This window comes from Marmota monax, unplaced genomic scaffold, assembly GCF_021218885.2.
Source record: "Marmota monax isolate L192 unplaced genomic scaffold, Marmota_monax_Labrador192_F-V1.1 WCK01_AAM20220418_F8-fsc00207, whole genome shotgun sequence".
NCBI lineage: Eukaryota > Metazoa > Chordata > Mammalia > Rodentia > Sciuridae > Marmota > Marmota monax.
This window is the reverse complement of record NW_026692713.1, coordinates 661083-678321: the sequence shown is the minus strand read 5'-3', so window position 1 is coordinate 678321 and position 17239 is coordinate 661083. Positions and strand designations below refer to the sequence as shown.

Below are 17239 nucleotides of genomic sequence, written 5' to 3'. Positions count from 1 at the left end.
CAGCCTGGCCAGGTTGTAAAATGGAGAAAGTAGGGAGGTTAACAAAGGCGATGATGCTGATGACAGTGACCGTGAGCTAAGGCGGCAGCTGCAGCTTCTTGATGCTGATGAGTCCTGCCATTTTGGGAGCACCTGCCATGGTCAGGTACCATACCAACCAAGGACCTAACCCTTCCTGGATATTCTGTGCCCTATAACCACAACCTCTGAGGTCAGTGTACTCAGGGTCTTCTTCCGCTTTATGGATGAGGAGATGGAGACTGGTTCATGACCACTTAACCTGAAAAAACAGGTCTTTCTGCCTTAAAACCACCACATAGCTCTGTTGTCACTTGCAGCCTCTATTCAATGCTTGAGAAAGTGACTCCCCCACCCTGACCACTGGCTTCCAGGAGACAATCCCTGGCCTGCATGGAAGGGGATTCTGTGCTGGATGACTCTGACATCATGAGTTGTCACCAGTGTTGATTTCATTAGAGATGGGTCTCTAATGGAGGGTGTATAGACTGCAGCTGGGGTTCCATGTTTGGGGGGAGGCTATAAAACCCAATGGTTAGAAATGGGACATGGGGAGAACCATGAAATAAATAGGAAACTTCACGATTCCACTGCACGATGAGGAGACTCCCTGGGGCATCAGGTTGAGACTTACCATATCTGGCGCAGGCCCAAATGAATGATGCTTGGGTCAGAGAGAGGAGGGAGAGGTGTATTGGTTGATTAACTCTTAGGTTCAAACCCAGGGAGGACAGGAAGGAACTAGTTGTCAGGGTGAATAATTTTGGAAGGTCTTGGGAGGTAATAGAAAAATATGTGATAAGATTGGTGCGAAACATAAGGTTTTGAGTGCCAGGCCTATGTGGGTTTGAGGCTTTCCTCTTCTCCTAACCAGCTTCAGTGTCTATTTGACGTTGCAGGTCTTAGCAGCTTCTTTTCAAATAGAAATCAAGGTTTCTTGGAGGGACATTATTAAAATAAACCAAAATAATTCTTCAAACCTGATAGGAGACAGGAAACTTTCTCTGTAGAGTCAGATAGTAAATATTTTAGGTTTTTCAGGCCATAAGGTCTATGTCACGACTATTCAACTCTGCTGTTACAGCCTGAGAGCAGCTACGGATAATACATGAATAGATGGACATAATTGTGTTCTCATAAATCTTTATTGACAAAAATAGACAGGAGGCTGGATGAGCAGGGTTACAGGCCTTAGTTCAAAAAGTAGTTGTATAATTACAAAATAGTAGGTGTACCACTAATGTAAGGTCCCCTCTGTCAGAAGCACTGAGGACTGAGTGGTAGAGAAATTGAGGAATATGTTCAATAATGTAAAGATCAGCAGAGGGACTGGGCAAAAGGAGGGAAGGGCTCCTCAGAGAAGTACTGGATTGCACCATAAAGCATCTGCTGTCACATATGCCACAAGGACATGGGCATGTCTGCTCCAAACACCTTGCCCCCTCATCTGAGGGAGGATGGAAGGTATACTGGACCACTGGGGGCTCTGGCCACATGAGTGCATTGTGTGGGGGTGCTGTACAGTCTTGGAATGTGACTAACCAACACCCCAAACTGCATGGCACCTGACACTAGAGGGGATCCTCACAGTGGCTAGGGAAGGGATCACTGAACCCCTGTAGAACTGCTGGCCCTGACAGTGGCCACACTTGCTGGGGAAGGGGCTGTGAATACCCGATTCCTCTTCCCTGGACTGTGGGAAGCTGTGGGGCCAGTCCCTGGGTGTAGGAGTACCCTAAGTTCAGTCCCTTATGCCAAACTCTCAGTTGGACCTAATTTGCTGTGTCCTGGTCGCACTTCTACAGGCCTTTACTTTGGATCCAGCAGCAGAATCTCTGAGCCCATCTGTCTACTGGGAGCTGCAAGAAAGGCTTCAGGGAGGCTAGAGGAGGAGGGAGGCTGCTCTGGGTCCCTGGGGATTGTCATGTCACCTCATGTGCAAAGTGTGAGTTCTGTCCCTCACACAGGGAGCTCTAGGCCCCTACCTGGCACTTGCTCTGTGGAAAGCATGAGCAGAGAGGATCTTTTTGGTGGAGCAGATGCCTTCAGGGAGGCCACAGCCTCCTGGGTTGAGAAGGCTGATAATTACAGAACAACAGTAGAAGCTGTTTGGCATTTACACTTTCTGTTTAGCTATTTTCTAATCAGAATTGTCTTGAATTTTAATCTGTTTTAATGAGGGCAATATAGACACTCAGAACTGCTCTAAACTTCCTACTAGGCCATCAATATGTGGCCATCAACTTGAGACATCTGCCCATAAACCCATCTCTCCAGCTCCTGTGACTGACCAGCAACCACACCCCCAGAGACAGGGGTGGGTGCAGTTCTGCATCTGCACTTGATTAACAAGACCTGTCTGTCACTGTCCCTCTTTTCCACTCTCTCACAGGCTGCCTGCTGGCAACACTTGTCAGCCTGCAGCCCATACTATGCTTTTCATCGTCCCATTAGCAGAGGGATGTTGAGCAGGAAGAGTCTGTGTCCTCTCCCTTGTGCTTGACCCTGGAGTCTCTAATTAGCTCATGACACCAGCAGTCCATAATTTCCGCCCAAGCCCAGCTTTGATTTTTCCAGCACAAACATTGCTTGAGGACCACCGATAAGGCTTGAGAGGACAGCGCAGAGAGCCTGGCAGCTCAGGAGCGCATATCCAATGTCGCTGATCCCTTAATGAGGAATGGGGGCTTTGAGGGCAGGGGCCAGGGGAAGCAAGGGCTGGAGAAGCCCCAGGAATGCCTTACACTAACAAACCAGCCATCCGGCAGGGCAGCTTCTTCCACCCCATCTCGATATTCATGGAAACTTGTACTAATTATGGACCAAGCAATGTGGCTCTGGAAAAGATGTCCCTTTGTAATCTCATGACCTCTGGTGATGATGCTTTAGAGCTGTGACATTAATATAAACAGTCCACGGTAGGTGGGCACGATGAGAACATTTCGGTCCCCATAGCCTACCCAGAAGGCATGGTTGCTGGGAGGATGGACCATCCTGTCTTGCATTGTGAATAAGACTGTTCACACCTGTGGTCATTTTCTATCCACTTGTTTCACCATTTAATCAATTCTCACGAGGCACAAGTTATAGATCAGGAAGTTTTGCCGAAGGTTATCCAGCTAGTGGAGCAAAAAAAAAGTGGTAGGACCTAACACCATTTGGTTTCAAATCCCATGTAAAACTCTGTGATGGTGCAGCTTCTTTGAGTCCCAAGAGGTGGCCTCATCAGGGTCAATGGACCAATTTCATGGAGGAATGAGGAAGAAGGAAGGCAAAGGGAAAAGAAGGGAAGAAGAAAGGGCTGTCTCCAAAGGCAGAGGCTACATGCTGTCATTTAGAGGGTCATGTAAGAATCCACAGACATAGACTGACATCCTGGCTTGGGCAGCTGCTGTCCAGGGCTCACCTGGAACGTGGGAGCCCCTGATGAATGTTTGCTAAATGAATGAACAAACACCCTGGAGCGGTAGATGCTGTCATTCCCAATCTGCTGAGTGAGATACCAGGTTGCCAGAAGGTTCCCTGAGGATCCCAGGCCCACCTGGTAAACAGACATGGACTTCACAAGCAAGGAAAGTGCTGTTTTATGCAATCATTACTACATGGTATAATTTAGTTTTTATGAAGATGTTACTTTATTTCTTGTTAACAAGAAGATTAAATGAGACTTTAAAAAGTATATTAAAAATTCCCCATTGCTGAAGCAACACGTTGAGTTCATTGGTGCCTGGATGACGTGTGACTTGGAGTTCTTTATGCGTGAATTTACCACTGAGCTTGAAGAAGATTTTTGGAAATGTGTTTATTTTATCTAAAAATGGCAACAGCAGGTTATTTGTTGAAACATATTTCTTCTTATCAAGATACTCTGGTTTTCTCAAGTGGAGTGGACATCGTGTCCAAACACCAGCTTCCTGATAAAAGAATGTTGTTTTTTTCCCGCAAAGACAACATGTGGATCTCAAATCCTTTATCAAGACGAGAGTCTCCCTTTAGTAAATCCAGACGCCCTCTGGGGTCCAGCTAGTGAATTTTCAAACGGGATTCCTAACAGCCTTTTCAGCTTTAAAATGGATTTTTATACTGAAAAGCATCTTATGATTTGGAGTGCTGTGTACAAAGCCTGGATTGAAGGTAACTACTGAGAAAGTGGTGAAATAATCAAAACTCTAAGAAGCATGGAAAGATTTTTAAAATGGAGGCTGGATATCTGGCACTGACCTTGTGGCACATGACATAACAGCACCTGGCCTGGGAATGAGCAGACAGGCTTCTGGAGGACAGGGATGAGGTAGACTTTGAACAGGTGAATTTGCTGCTGCCTCTAGGGCAAAACTGGTGCAGTGACCCAGAAAAAGGCCTAGATGATAAGATTATTGATGTGCACATAAATTCTCAGGAAGAAACCCTGATACAGAGAGGCTCTGAGCCCTATCCTGTAGATCTAGAGGTATTTGGGGCTCAGAGAGGTTGGAACACTTGTCCAAGTCACACAGTTTTCACGTGGGAAAGTGGGATTCAACCCCAGTTTTAGCTATATTTACTCCTTCCAACACATTAAGTTCCTAGTCATAAGATGTTGTCTCCTCAGTGGAATCCCTCTTGAGGTTTTCATACTCTTGACTATGCTGGGAAAAGGAGAGATCTGTGGATGGAAGGACAGAGGATTACGAAAGCATCTCCAGACAGATGCTCCAATTCTCTGCTGCTTTACCCAAAGCACGTGCTAACTCACCCAGGGCAGGGGTTGCACTGCTTTCAAGGGACTCAGGGGCTGCCCATATAGCCAGTGGGGACCTTTTAAGGATAAACCCCAACATGCATTTAGTGCTTCCATGGTGACAAGGGTTTGTCACTGTACTGTGTAGGTCGGAGGGTTGTAAGCACAATGTAAACACATCAGGGGCCCAGAGAGATGGTCTAAATTCATTTGACAAATGATTATGAAGCCCTCACTCTGCATCACCTGGCTCTTAGGTTACTTAACATTTTGGAAACACTATGGCCCTGGGATAAACAGTGCAGACCTGCAGGCAGATGGGGCTGGATTGAGTCATTGCTCTGCCACTGGCCAGCTGGTGGCTTTGGGCCTATGTTTCCCCTCAATCAAATGGATATAATGCTAGTACCTGCCTCATGAGAGGTGCTGAATGAACCAAATGAATTATATATGGAAGGAATTTGTAGCAAAGCCAGACAAGGGAAACTCTGTGAATACACAATGTGTTGTCAGCTCAAGGACGGGGACAACATCCACACAAGTGTTTAAACACATGTTGGCTGTGCCATTGATGAGAGGTGCTGTTGAGGAAGTGGAAGAACGGGGAAGGGGACTGGGGCTTTGTCAGGAGAGGTTGTCAGGAGAGGCCTCCATGACCTGTGAGAAGGTCACTCCTGTTAAGACTTGAACAGGTTTTACACGAGAGCATTCCGAGAAACAGGCAAGACAAGGGTCCCTTGAGCCGCCACCTAATGCCATCTGCATCGTGAAGCTTAGCTGGATCATTTTCTTTCTTTTTAGATTCAAAACATTAGAATCTCCTACATGTCCCATGACCCTGAATTCATTCATGTCCCCTCACCTGTGGAGCATGGGTATCTGAGTGCCGCCCCCTCTTGGAGTCTCCCTGACTCAGCCTGGGTCCAGTTTTCTTCCTCTGGCCACTCCCACCCTGCTTCCCTCACTGTTAAGATGGCTAGTGCCTTGGTCACTCTCTGCGAGCAGACAGGCCCAGGTGACCCTCTTCCCCTGTGCCTCAGTGCATTAGGGGGTCTCCATGCAGGCTCCTTGTGATTTTCCCCCAAAGGTGCCCAGCATGTGGTCCTTCCCTATGGAACAACATTAAAATGTTGCTCTGTGAAAGGGGGTACAGAGGGCTCATGTGCACTGCATAGATGCCTCGGCCATGTGGCTGCCTCCTCTGGAGACAGCTGCTCAGCTTTCCCTTTGCCCTAGAACAACTGCAGCAGCTCCCAGGCTGGTAGGGGATGCTGTGGGTGTTCACAGTAGGACCTGGGCCTAGAGCCAAGCACCCACTCTTCCTTTGGTCCTGGTCGGGGCCAAAGAGCTTAGGATCTGGAAAAAGGGGCCAGTCCAAATCTTCCTGTCCCACTTCATCATTGCGACTCCATGCCCATGGTGGCCCCCACCTTGTGTGACTTCCAGGATACCATCCATACTGTGGTATATCCTGTAGTCCACTGCTGCTGGACTTTAGGACCCCAAGCTGCAGTGTTGTTGTTAATTTCAGAGCCTTGCAGCCATTGGCATGTCTCTTTGTCTTGCTCTGCTCCACAAATTAGTGACAGGTGCATCTGAGTGATTCCCCCAGAGCCCATTACAGCATCCTGGGGAAAAGAAAAAAAAATTGTTCCCCTTTCCCAAAGATTGTGTGTTAAAAAACTAGTCTTGGTCTTCGATGTTAGCCAACTCTCTTCAATTTGATCTGTCTCAAAAGAAATGAGAAAGTGCAGGGGCTTCCTCCCTGGGTAGGAATGAAGCATGACAGGAGCCTGGAAACTTGGCAGAGATGCCCTGGATCGAGGTTCTGGCTTTGGGCCCACTTGGCAGAAGAACTGGGAGAAGCTTCCAGTTGTCCCAGTGCAATTCTCTGGGTTGAGGTGAGGCAGGCACACTTGTGGTTTGCTGTGCTGCAGCCTCTGAACAGAAGAGAATCAAATCTGCAAGGGACTCTGTGTGTCCCACTGACCTCAAGTCAGCGAACAGTTACCAGTCTTACGTATCATCTACTGTAAGCTGGGCACATTTCTGCCCTGGAGGAGGACACAAGACGCCTTCATGTTCCCAGGGCCAAGATGAAGGTGGGAGCCCCTGGGCCCCTTGATCCTGCCCCATGTGATTCCTCATCATGGAAATGAGTCCAGATGTGCATAGCCACCCGGGAGGGACATTTCTCACTCTGATAACCTCTGGGACCCTTCCCAGTTTAGAATCTAGAATTTCCCACTTGGGACTTTGGGTTCTTTGGACATTAGGAGACATCCAAATGACTGGAGGCAGTGTTTGGCCCAGATGTTTGGCATTAGGGAAGTGTAACACACAGGCCACTTCATACTGTTTGCAGAGAATTGAGATATTATGTTAAATACTTTTCATATTCTTGAGGAAATTGGAGCTTCCCTGTGCTTTGTGTGGGACAGGGGGAGCCTGGTACAGTGGTAGGGGCTGGAATCCCCAGCAGACTAGCTCCTGCATATCTATGCACCTTTTCTGCTGGGTCTGGTCAGGGTGCTCTGTGACAGTGTGGGCCTTAAGCTCACAGTCTTCTTGGCTGAAAGCAGACCCCAGAGTGAGGGGAAGACAGAGTCTGCCAACCTGAGTACCAGCATCCTGCACACCTCGCTTCCCCTTCTCCTCCAGAACATTTCTCTGTTCAGAGCACTGTCCGCCAAGAATTGGGCCCCGAGAGGCCCAAATAGACACCAGGCAGCCCACCTGAGCAGAAAAGGACAAAGGACCCAATTTAAAATACAATTTTGGGCAAGCTGACAGTCAAGGCCTCTTTTCCCAATCCCAGACTGGAGTCCAGTGGTTTGGAATAAGGAGGAACTTAAGGTTGAGGGAAGCCCCAGTGAGGAGGAGCCTGGTGACCGGCCTTACCATGATCTACCAGCAGGCGGGAACTGTGCGGGCAGGTAGGCTCGAGTCAGAGGTCCTAGGAAGCAGCCATGTGTGTGCAGATGTGTGAAAATGTACTGAGTATCTGGGCCTGGTAGGAGGGACCCTTAGGAAGGAAGCTTCATCAGGCAATACTGAGCTCTTGGCACCTTGTCCTAAGGCTCTGAGGACTATGGCAGGCATGGCCTGTGAATGACAGGGCCTCTATGTGCCCATGGCTCAGGGAGCATGAAGATCAGGTGACAGGAAGCCAGGTTATGGCAGGAGTTGTTGACAGTGTGTAGGGGGGACAAGAGGGGCAGGCTCCTTCCAACCTATGGAGCAAGAAGCCAGGCTGCTAGAGTATCTCCATACTCCCCACAGAGCACCACAGAGAGGACTTGCACATTCAGCAGAGAGGTGTGTCATTCCTGGGTCTCAGAGGATGGGAACCTCAGGCCTCCTTAGGGGAAGGTCAGCATAGTTCAGAATATCCATTTCTGCAGATGCCAAAACTTATGGATACTCAATTCCCTTATATGAGACAGTGTAGCATTTGCATATAACTTATGTATATCTTCCTATGTTCTTTAAATAAATTCTGGGTTACTTATAATACCTAATGCAATGCAAATAGTTGTTAGACTGTATTGTGTAGGGAATAATGACAAGAAAAATATCTGTGCATGTTCACCACAGAAGCAATTGTTTTCTGAGTATTTTCAATTCCTGATCTGTGGATGAAGAACCTGTGGTTATAGAGGCCCACAGGCTGCTCAGGAGACACAGGGTGGCATAGTAACTGCAGGCCAAGGGAAAGCAATGGGGCTGGGTCCAACATGACCAGAACCCAGGAAGTTTGAATCTTGAGCAAAAGGCCCCTGGGTGGAAGGCAGCATAGAAGGTTATGTTAAAGGAAACTCACTGGTACCAGGAAATATTTTGAGGCCTATATGTAGGCCTTTCCCCTACACCAGCACTTCAATATGAATTTAGCATGGAGGGCATGAAGAATCCAAGGTTCTACCTCTTGCCTGGAGGCATGCAGCTGCCTGGAAAAGACCCAGTAATATGGACTTGGCTCAAGGGGCCCCAAACCTGATGTAGTCCATGGCAAGCTCTGGCCTAGGAAAGAGATGGTCCAAGGACTCAGAGGGCTCAGCAATTCCCACAGGAAGGGCTGCTGCCATCCAGGAGCCTGGGGTAGCCTGTGCATCGTCTCCGTGCCTTGGCCTCCCTCCCCCTTCCTCAGTTTTCCGCTATGGCCTGGACTGAGACACGGTGCCAAGCGAGGGAGGCTACGGTTGCTGTGGAGGCAGGAAAGCCCAGGGCCTGGCTGGAAGGTCATGTGGGAAACTTCTGCTTGAGGAGAGTTGCTCAAATGGGCCATTGGTCCCCGGGATACAAGGCCTTGTTTTCCAGTCACTTCTTCCAACGGAGAAGGGGGCCCTGGGGCAGGGTCTGCCTGGCTCCAGCAGCAGAGGCATGAACAATGGTCTTGCTGGCTGCCCTGTCTCACTCCCACAGGATGTGTAGCCCTGGTGGCCGGCTGCTGCCCTCTGGGAAGACCAAAGCTGCCATATGAATGTGATTCCTTTGAAGGACTCCTCCTGGGAGACAGGGCAGTGGGGCCTGTGGTCTTCCTGCTGCCCTGTTTTCTCTTTCTACACAGAGCTCTAGGCTCAGGCATGAGAGTGGGCATCAAAGAGGTTGTCATGGGAGTGGGTAGTTCTAGGTATGGGGGTCTTCTATGGACAGGTTCATGGCAGAAGTGGGTCCATGTGCAGTAGGAGAGGGGAATCAGTGTGTCTGTCCATAGGTGTGAGGGGGCTCTGTAAGGTGGGGTGCACTTGTGCAAGTGAGGAGATACGAAGCCACAGGTGAGTGGGATGTCTAGAAATGGTGCAGGGCTGCAGTATTTGCTGAGAGGGAGTGCGAATAAGTTGATACTCCTTGGCTCTGATTGACACTGATGATAGGAAAACCCTCCCTTGCTTGATGCCCCCCTAACTCAGCCAAATCCTACTCATCTTTCAGAACTTCAATCAGATGCAGGTAGGGCTGTGCCCGTAGGTTGGGTCTTATCACCCAAGGCTTTAATTGTCACTGTGAGGAGGCCTGCCTGGCTCTTTCTCTAGGAAAGGAAGGCCCTGAAGGTTTTGGCATGCTTGAACTATTTTGACAAGAGAGTGGAGTCTGGGGTGGTGCAGAATGGATGAATGAAGGAAAGGAGAGTTGCTCATATGGGTGGTACCTGGTTGGACCCCAGGTCATGTGTCCTAGTGGGGGTATGAGGACTCAGAAGAAGAAAGAGGATCAAATGCTGATTCCATAAAGAAAGGGATGTAGAAATTGAGACAGAAGAACTCTGACATATTGAACTCAGGGAACAAAGGCCAGTGGGCCACCCAGATGAGAAGATTTGGGACAGTATGACACACAGGTGTTTATGAATTTGTTAACTATGTGACTCGTATACAGTGTGTGTGTGTGTGTGTGTGTGTGTGTGTGTGTGTGTGTCAGAAAGAGATAGTTAAAAAGAAGAGAAGAGAAGAGAAGAGAAGAGAAGAGAAGGGAAGAGAAGAGAAAATGGAGCATGCATGCATATTCCTATCTGGTACCTTATCCAGGTCCCTATTGCAGAGCCTGAATGAAGCTGCATCATCAACATGACCAGCAGGGGGCGCTGTGCTGCCAAGCTAATAGAAATGCCCTTTCAACAGCTGGAATACACATTTGTGCATTTTTGGAGCACGTGCCCATCCCTGGCCTGGCTTAGCTGTTGATCTAGCCCTGGCCCTAGCTGACAAACCGTCCTCACCTCATCACCTCCTGTGCTAATAATACCACAGGGTGTCACACTGGGTCAGCCCAGGCTCCTGGAGCCCTCAGCTCTCCTTGGTCCCAAGAAAGATATGCACAGCCTGTGGCAAGAAGGCATCTGGATCCAGGTGTGAAAATAAAGCTGAAGAAAGGGAAGGGGGTCCCAGCTCACAGTCTGGGACCTGTGTCCACACAGGAAGGGCAAAGTGGAGCCTGGAATGCCCCAGCAGAGTGTGGTTTGCTTGGGGTTGGGGAATGGAGGCATGTGGTGGCCCTGGAAATGGCTGTGGTACCCTTAGGGTAAGGTGGAAGCCCCAGAGAGGTTACCTCATCTCTGCTCAGGTATGTCACTCCCTATGCAGTGATCTCATGCCATGTGAGGACAGCTCCATCAAGGCAAAGATGGGTGCTGGAGTGGCCCGGAGGAAGGTCCAGATCAGATGAAGGGCTAGGGGTTGCTGGGCATAGCCTCCAGTGTGGGTATATCTGAAGTGGGTTCTGAAAGGTGAGTAGGAGTTGGCTGGGCCGAGGAAGCAGGGGACAAAGGAGGGATTTTCCATGATCAGAGTCCACTGATGGCAACGGCAGCTGCCTGCAACAGTGAGGGGAGGGGATCAGCACTCGGTCAGGTGGCCCTTGTTACATCATCAGAAAGTGGGAGCTGGAAGGAAGGGTCAGAAGAGGAGCACTTGTGGAAGGTCGCTGGACCACATTTATAGTAGCAGAGTCTGGGGGAGAGAAATCAGTTCAAGGGCAAGGGAGCTGGATATGGTCACTGTAGCCAGCCAGGGTGATCCCAAATTCTGTCCTCTTGTTTCTAGATTGACATTAATTCCAACCCAGTTTGAATCTGGGCTCAATAGTTCAACATCTTTGGAGCTTGGGATTCTATCTGTGAAGTGGAAAGGGTGGTGGAGAGGCAGGCAAGGGGGCTATAATGAGCACCATGATCTAAGTGCCTCTCACACAGAAAGGTTCAAAAACATGTGCCTGGAGTTCTGCAGGTCGGGGAAGCTGGGAGGAATTCATGTAATTATCTAATTTTGCTCCTTTTTGTCTAACATGAGGCAGTGTTCCTATTTTACAGATGAAGAAACTAAGGCCTGGAGAGTCAAGTCTCTTGCCCAAGTCCCACAGCTAACCCGTGACAAAGCTGGCCAGTGCCCCAGACATGTCTTCCCCTTGCCATCTGAAGAGCAACCCCATGTGGGAGCTTCTTCAAGGGCTGTGGGACTCATATCCTGACTGGGGTGCCTGAGTGGAAGAAAAATGTAGCTCTGTTTAGACATGGTCCTCAGTAACAACAGAGAAGGGCTGAGAAACCCAAGCAAGCGTCTTCCCTGCAGCTCGGCTCTCCTGGAACTGCTGGGACTTGACCCTTTTGATGGCCTCTGACTCATTTGTGATCAGTTGTGCAGGCTGACAGGTAAGTGGGTGGTCTGGGATCACCAGCCAAGCAGGGCTGGCCAACCTGGAGGCTTCAGACTGCAGTGGGCCCTTCCAGGGAGGTCATCTGAGTTCTGGGGCAGCTCTGGGGAGGACAAAGGGGCATGACTGTGGTGGGGGGCAGGTGCAAGAGAGCAGTGTGGAACCTCTGAGGAGAGGCTGCCAGTCAGTCCTCAGGGTGGTCAGGGGTTAGGCGTGGGTGTTGGGATACCAAACAGAGGTCATAATCGTGGTGTGCGGGGCAGGTTGGTCCTGTGGACATGTTTTATTTGGCTCACAGAGTGCTTCTCATAAAATCTTGAATCATGTCTTGACATTTTCATATAAAAGTTCAGATCTGCAATGTCTCTTGAAAGTTGAAGGATTTGGCTGCACTGTGTGAAAGGAGAGCAGTGGCCCAGCTGAGCTGGTGGAAGAGTTACTGCAGACCCCACCGTGCTCCACACGGATCCCATTGCTTATATTCCCTGCCTAGACCCCTCTGAGCCCCTCTGTTGTCAGTCCCCTAGCAATGATATGGATGCCCTCCATAGGCCCTTGACTCTTGCCCATGACCTCAGTCTGCCTGTGACCCTCCACTCTGGTCACTCGTCCTAGAGTGGGGAAAGGGGGGTCATGACAAGTATCCAAGGTCATTGGTCTCAAGATTTTGGAGCTGAGTGTGGGGACCAGAAAGAGGCCCCCCTCCCCTATCCTCGGGCCAGTGATCCAGAGGATTTGGGTAAGTGGCTGCCAAGAGCAGCCATCATGGAGCCAGGTGGGGGCAGGGGATGCTTTCTTCTCCCATTACAACAGAGGAAAGGCCAGAAATAATTTCCTCAGCGACGCTCTTGACATGCAAGAGGGTGCTTTCCACTCAGAACGAGATGAAGGGAAAACAGACATGAGGGTCCTGAGACAGACCTTGCCGGACCGACTCCCCAGATAAGGACGGACAGGAGGGCAATTCTTCTCTACCTCAAGCTGAGGGGGCAGGAACAAGGGGCAGGGACAGGAGAGGGTACTGGCTCTGGAAGGAGCAAGGGTGGCTAGCTGGTGTCAGAATACACACGGAGGTAGGGTAGGACAAGCGTGAGGACTGGGTCAGGCACTGTGGGGCAAAGGGCAGGACCAGTTCCAACAATCAGGTCCTTGGGCCTAGAGCATCTGCTGCCAAAGGACGGGAACCTGGAGTAGAAGAGGAGAGGGAAAGAAGAAGACTGAGAGAGGGAAGGAGAGAGGTACAGAGGGAGAAGAGAGGGAGGAAGGGAAAAGGAGAGAGAGAGAGAAAGATGGAGAAAAGCAGTAGAAACAGAGACGGACACAGAGAGAGACAGCGAAAGGGAGAGAGAGGAAGAGAGTAAAAGAGAGAAAGAGAGGGAGATGGAGACAGAGATACAGATACAGGAGAGCCCAAGAGCAAGAGGGCAAGGAATGCTGAATGGCCAGGAGGAGGCAGCGGGTCCCTGGGGGCTGTGAGTTCTCATCTGGCCTGGAACCAACTGGAGAGTTACTACCTCTAGGGCCTGAATTTTGAGCCTGTGGGGCACTGGGGGACAGAGTCAGGGAGAACACCCTGTGCTGACCATACTGACAGGCCAGGTGCTCAGGGCCTCTGCTATGTTGCCCAGAAGGGATTCCCTTTTATTAGGGACAGCATGGCGAGGAAGGCCTTTGCGCCTATGAAGTGCTGAGAGGACCACTGTGGTGGGTGGGCCTTTTGCAGAAAGGTGAAAGAGGACAGGGAGGATTGTACTTTTCTCAGCAGCAGGTCATTTCAGGCCCTCTTATAGCCCAGGCCAGCTTGTGCCCTTGTGTCCTGTGCCTTCACTGAGACAGCCCAGCGTCCATGCCCCAGTGCAGCTTCAGCAAGACATGGAGGAGGGCTTTGGGATGCATTGACGATGAAATCAAAACCACATTTTTCCATGTTGGAAGGTGGAGCCGTGATAAATTTGGAAAGTAATAAATATCAGAGCTTTGCAAACCATTTCCCGGCATCTCACAGCAGACTGGCCTCATGCAGCCGAGTGGCGTGCCCCCAAGTGTGTGTGGCCTGGACATGGGGTCTGCTGTGATTGGTAAAGGTGGAGATTTGGTTGGGAATACTGAATGCATTTCATTAGAGGCTGGTGATGGGGCACTTCCAAGTGGATGGTTTGGAAGCCCAGAAACAGGCCATGAGCGGGGACAGAGCCAAGCCATGGTTATTCACAATGCACTTTTCTAGCTGTTTCCAAATCTGCCTTTGCCAGCTGGAACTAAGCATGATTTAAACTACCCACCCTTGCCCCACAGGCCTCAAGGCATTGGTCATTCTTCTCTGTCCCCTAAATTCTTCAGAGCAAGCTCAAAGGCTACACCCAGAACTGATGGAGGGTCTGTATTAATCAGATGGTTCCTCCAAGTCATAAACTGGTCTGAAGAATGAAAAGGATCAATGACTGAATGGATTCCCAGATGGGGTCTGCTCTGCCTTATTTCTGTAGTTGTTGGTGGCCTTGGCTGGCTGCATAGACACAGTAAACCTCCATTGGCACAAAAGCCCAAAGAAATAAGAGATCAGAAAGTGTCTGGGGACACTGGGGTCTGTGGGCCTTGCTGTGCTCAGGCACCCAGTTCAGGGGCTGCCTTCCCTACTGGTAGCCCCTGAGGCCTCCTGAGCTCACGCTGCCATTGTGATATTCTGGCCTGCCCCGGGGCAGCCTTCTGCATCACACACAGATCTAATGTCTAGTTTGATCTTTCCTGGTTTTCCTTCTCTAGTGCCCAATCTTTGTTGGCATTGGGCCCCAGCCCCATCACAATGTAGACTCCCTTGTGGTAACAAGTCCCAAGTCAAGGCCTCTACGTGGAGACAGATTATGATAAGGATTACCATAGCTTGAAGAAAGGTCATGCAGGTCAGTGTCATCAGCCTGCCTTTGCTCACCTCACCTCCTGGCTGGAACTTGGTGGTGATGGTCAAGTTCATGGGCATGGTCCACAAGTGTACAGGCTGCTGGATTCCACAAAACAGTATAAACCAGGTACCCAGAAGCCACATAGTGTTTTTAGTTCCTTCTCCTTTCCTCATCTCTGTTTTAAAAAATTTAATCCCTGCAAAACACGTGTAGTTTATAAATTCACATAGCCCCAGCCTTGCTTCCAAAGGGATGCCAGGAGGCTAGAGCAAGTGGTTTGATTTCGGGATCTATCTACAGTGGAGCAGCAGTGATCATACTAGATAGGGTAAACTCCTTGTTTTCACTGCGTCATTCACATGAGGCACCAGGCCAGGCAACTTCTCTTTTCCTAGGAATACTTGTATGGCAGACCTGGGAAGGTCCCTTGGAGATCACTCAGGGCTAGCTCCTCACTTTGCAGAGAGAACACCAAGGAAGACCAGCAAGGTGAGGTGAATCCATGTGTGTGCACTGCTGTTCTTTTTCTGTTCTGCATCTCTTTCCAAAGTCCAAGGGGCCAGAAGACTAGCATTTCCAAGTTATAGCTTCTTGGATATCCTGGCCCATGCATCTCACTGGCTTTTGTAGAAGTGAGATCCCAGAGACTGCGTAAACACTCTCCCCCACCTTTAGAACACAAGGGATCTCTCAAAGGGCAGCTCCACATTTGCAGGTTAGCATGTTGAAGCAGAGGTTCTGGGGATCCTGGAGAAACGAGGTGGGGTCAGGGTTCAGATTTTAATCTGCTGGATTATGGGTGCTAAGACATTTATGTAAGAGTAGACACAGCAACCTACAGTGCAGATGTCTTGTTGATTTCCTTCTACTAGTTCATTTCAAAGCGCATTTCTTCTGATTGTCAGCTGTCTTTGTGCACACGTGCATGCATGCACGCAAACACACACACACACACACACACACACACACAAGAAATTGCACCCTCAGAAGCATTTTAATAAATATCCTGATAAATTTCTTCTGGTTGTAGATACCCAACTGTAAGGGAGATAAATAACAGGATGGTTATTTATTTATTTTTTGGTTAACACTGTTGCTATCCTATCATTGTTGTGTCTTCAGATGCAGTGGGAACTTCATTTTGCTTACATGTGTGTCTGCTTTTCAGATCATTTCCATTCATAGATTCCTGGAAGGAGAACCACTGGGCCAAAAGGTATGAGCACTTCGAAAATTTGTTGCCAACTTGTCCTCTGGAAGGTTTGAGTCACTTATGTGCTCTCAGGGAGGGTGATGGTACCCAGGAACAGTCTTGAAAAAAGAATCAGAGCTGGAAATGACCCAGAAGCTAATCTGGTGATTAGATATTCAATGTCCAGATGCCAGCACACTCCACACTTGAAGTAGAGTCCGCCTGGCATAGATTCCTTCCACTCAGTTAAAGCTTCCAGGACACAGAGCTGCTTCCTGCAGACAAGGCTCATTTCTGCAGGTTGCCAGGTAAGCTCTGAATCCTGAGGTCACCAGAACATTTCCCACCCAAGGCTGCCTGTAGCAACAGAGGGCTTGCATCAGGCTCACCTTTGGCAGCATGTCAGTCACCCCCCACCTAGATTCTTCTCCTCCATGTTCAATTTGGATGACCTTTTGACCAAAAGAATACAAGGTTATGAATAAAAATCTAGGTATGAACATGAATATTTACTTAAAATGATACAGGCTCACAATAAATGACAAAATTTTTAAAAGCTGATAAATAACATAAGCTTCACAAATCTCTTCCAAGACATTATTTTTTCCTAACTTCCGGACATACTTTAGTAATACTTTCCTTGTCATATTTTTGGCTGTGTGCCTTGTGTTCTTTTCTTCATGAGACAATGATTTTCTAGAGTCATAATAGAAAAATAATCCAGTCTCTCCTCTGGCAGGGCTGATCGAACAATTTTAACAACAATTTGTAGTTTGGAAAGTTTTGTTCAACTTCATAATGAAACAGTAATGTCATATAAACTATAGCATATTATTGATGGATTCTATCATTTTTGAGGCATACAATTTTAGGAGATTTTGAGTTTTTTGCATGGCAATTTACATTATATGTCCTCTGAGAGATGATATTTACATTTATGTTTATGTTCAAATTTATGAATTTTGTTCTGTGTTATTGTTTGGTTAATTTGGCAAAAATTTTAATATCTTCCCAGTATCTTCATGGGACTCATTTCTCTAAATTAATTTGATTACCAACCACTCAAAGAACCCATTTATTTATTTTTTATTAGTGATTCATCTCTTCCTCTTCATGGTAAAATCTTAACATTTAAAATCATAATTTGATTGACAGTCCTTTCTGTTGATTTCATGGCTCATCATTATAACTTACATCCTGTTAATTTTTTTATCCAAAATTATTCTCAGTTCCTTGATTATAAAATAGTTAAGCATGAAA

General features: G+C 48.5%; 1 pseudogene; it reads right to left on the bottom strand.

Moving 5' to 3' along the window:
- LOC124094149 (ribonucleoside-diphosphate reductase subunit M2-like) overlaps positions 1 to 14864 on the bottom strand; it is a 67679-nt pseudogene extending 52815 nt beyond the window's left edge.
- Positions 14865 to 17239: the final 2375 nt, after the last annotated feature.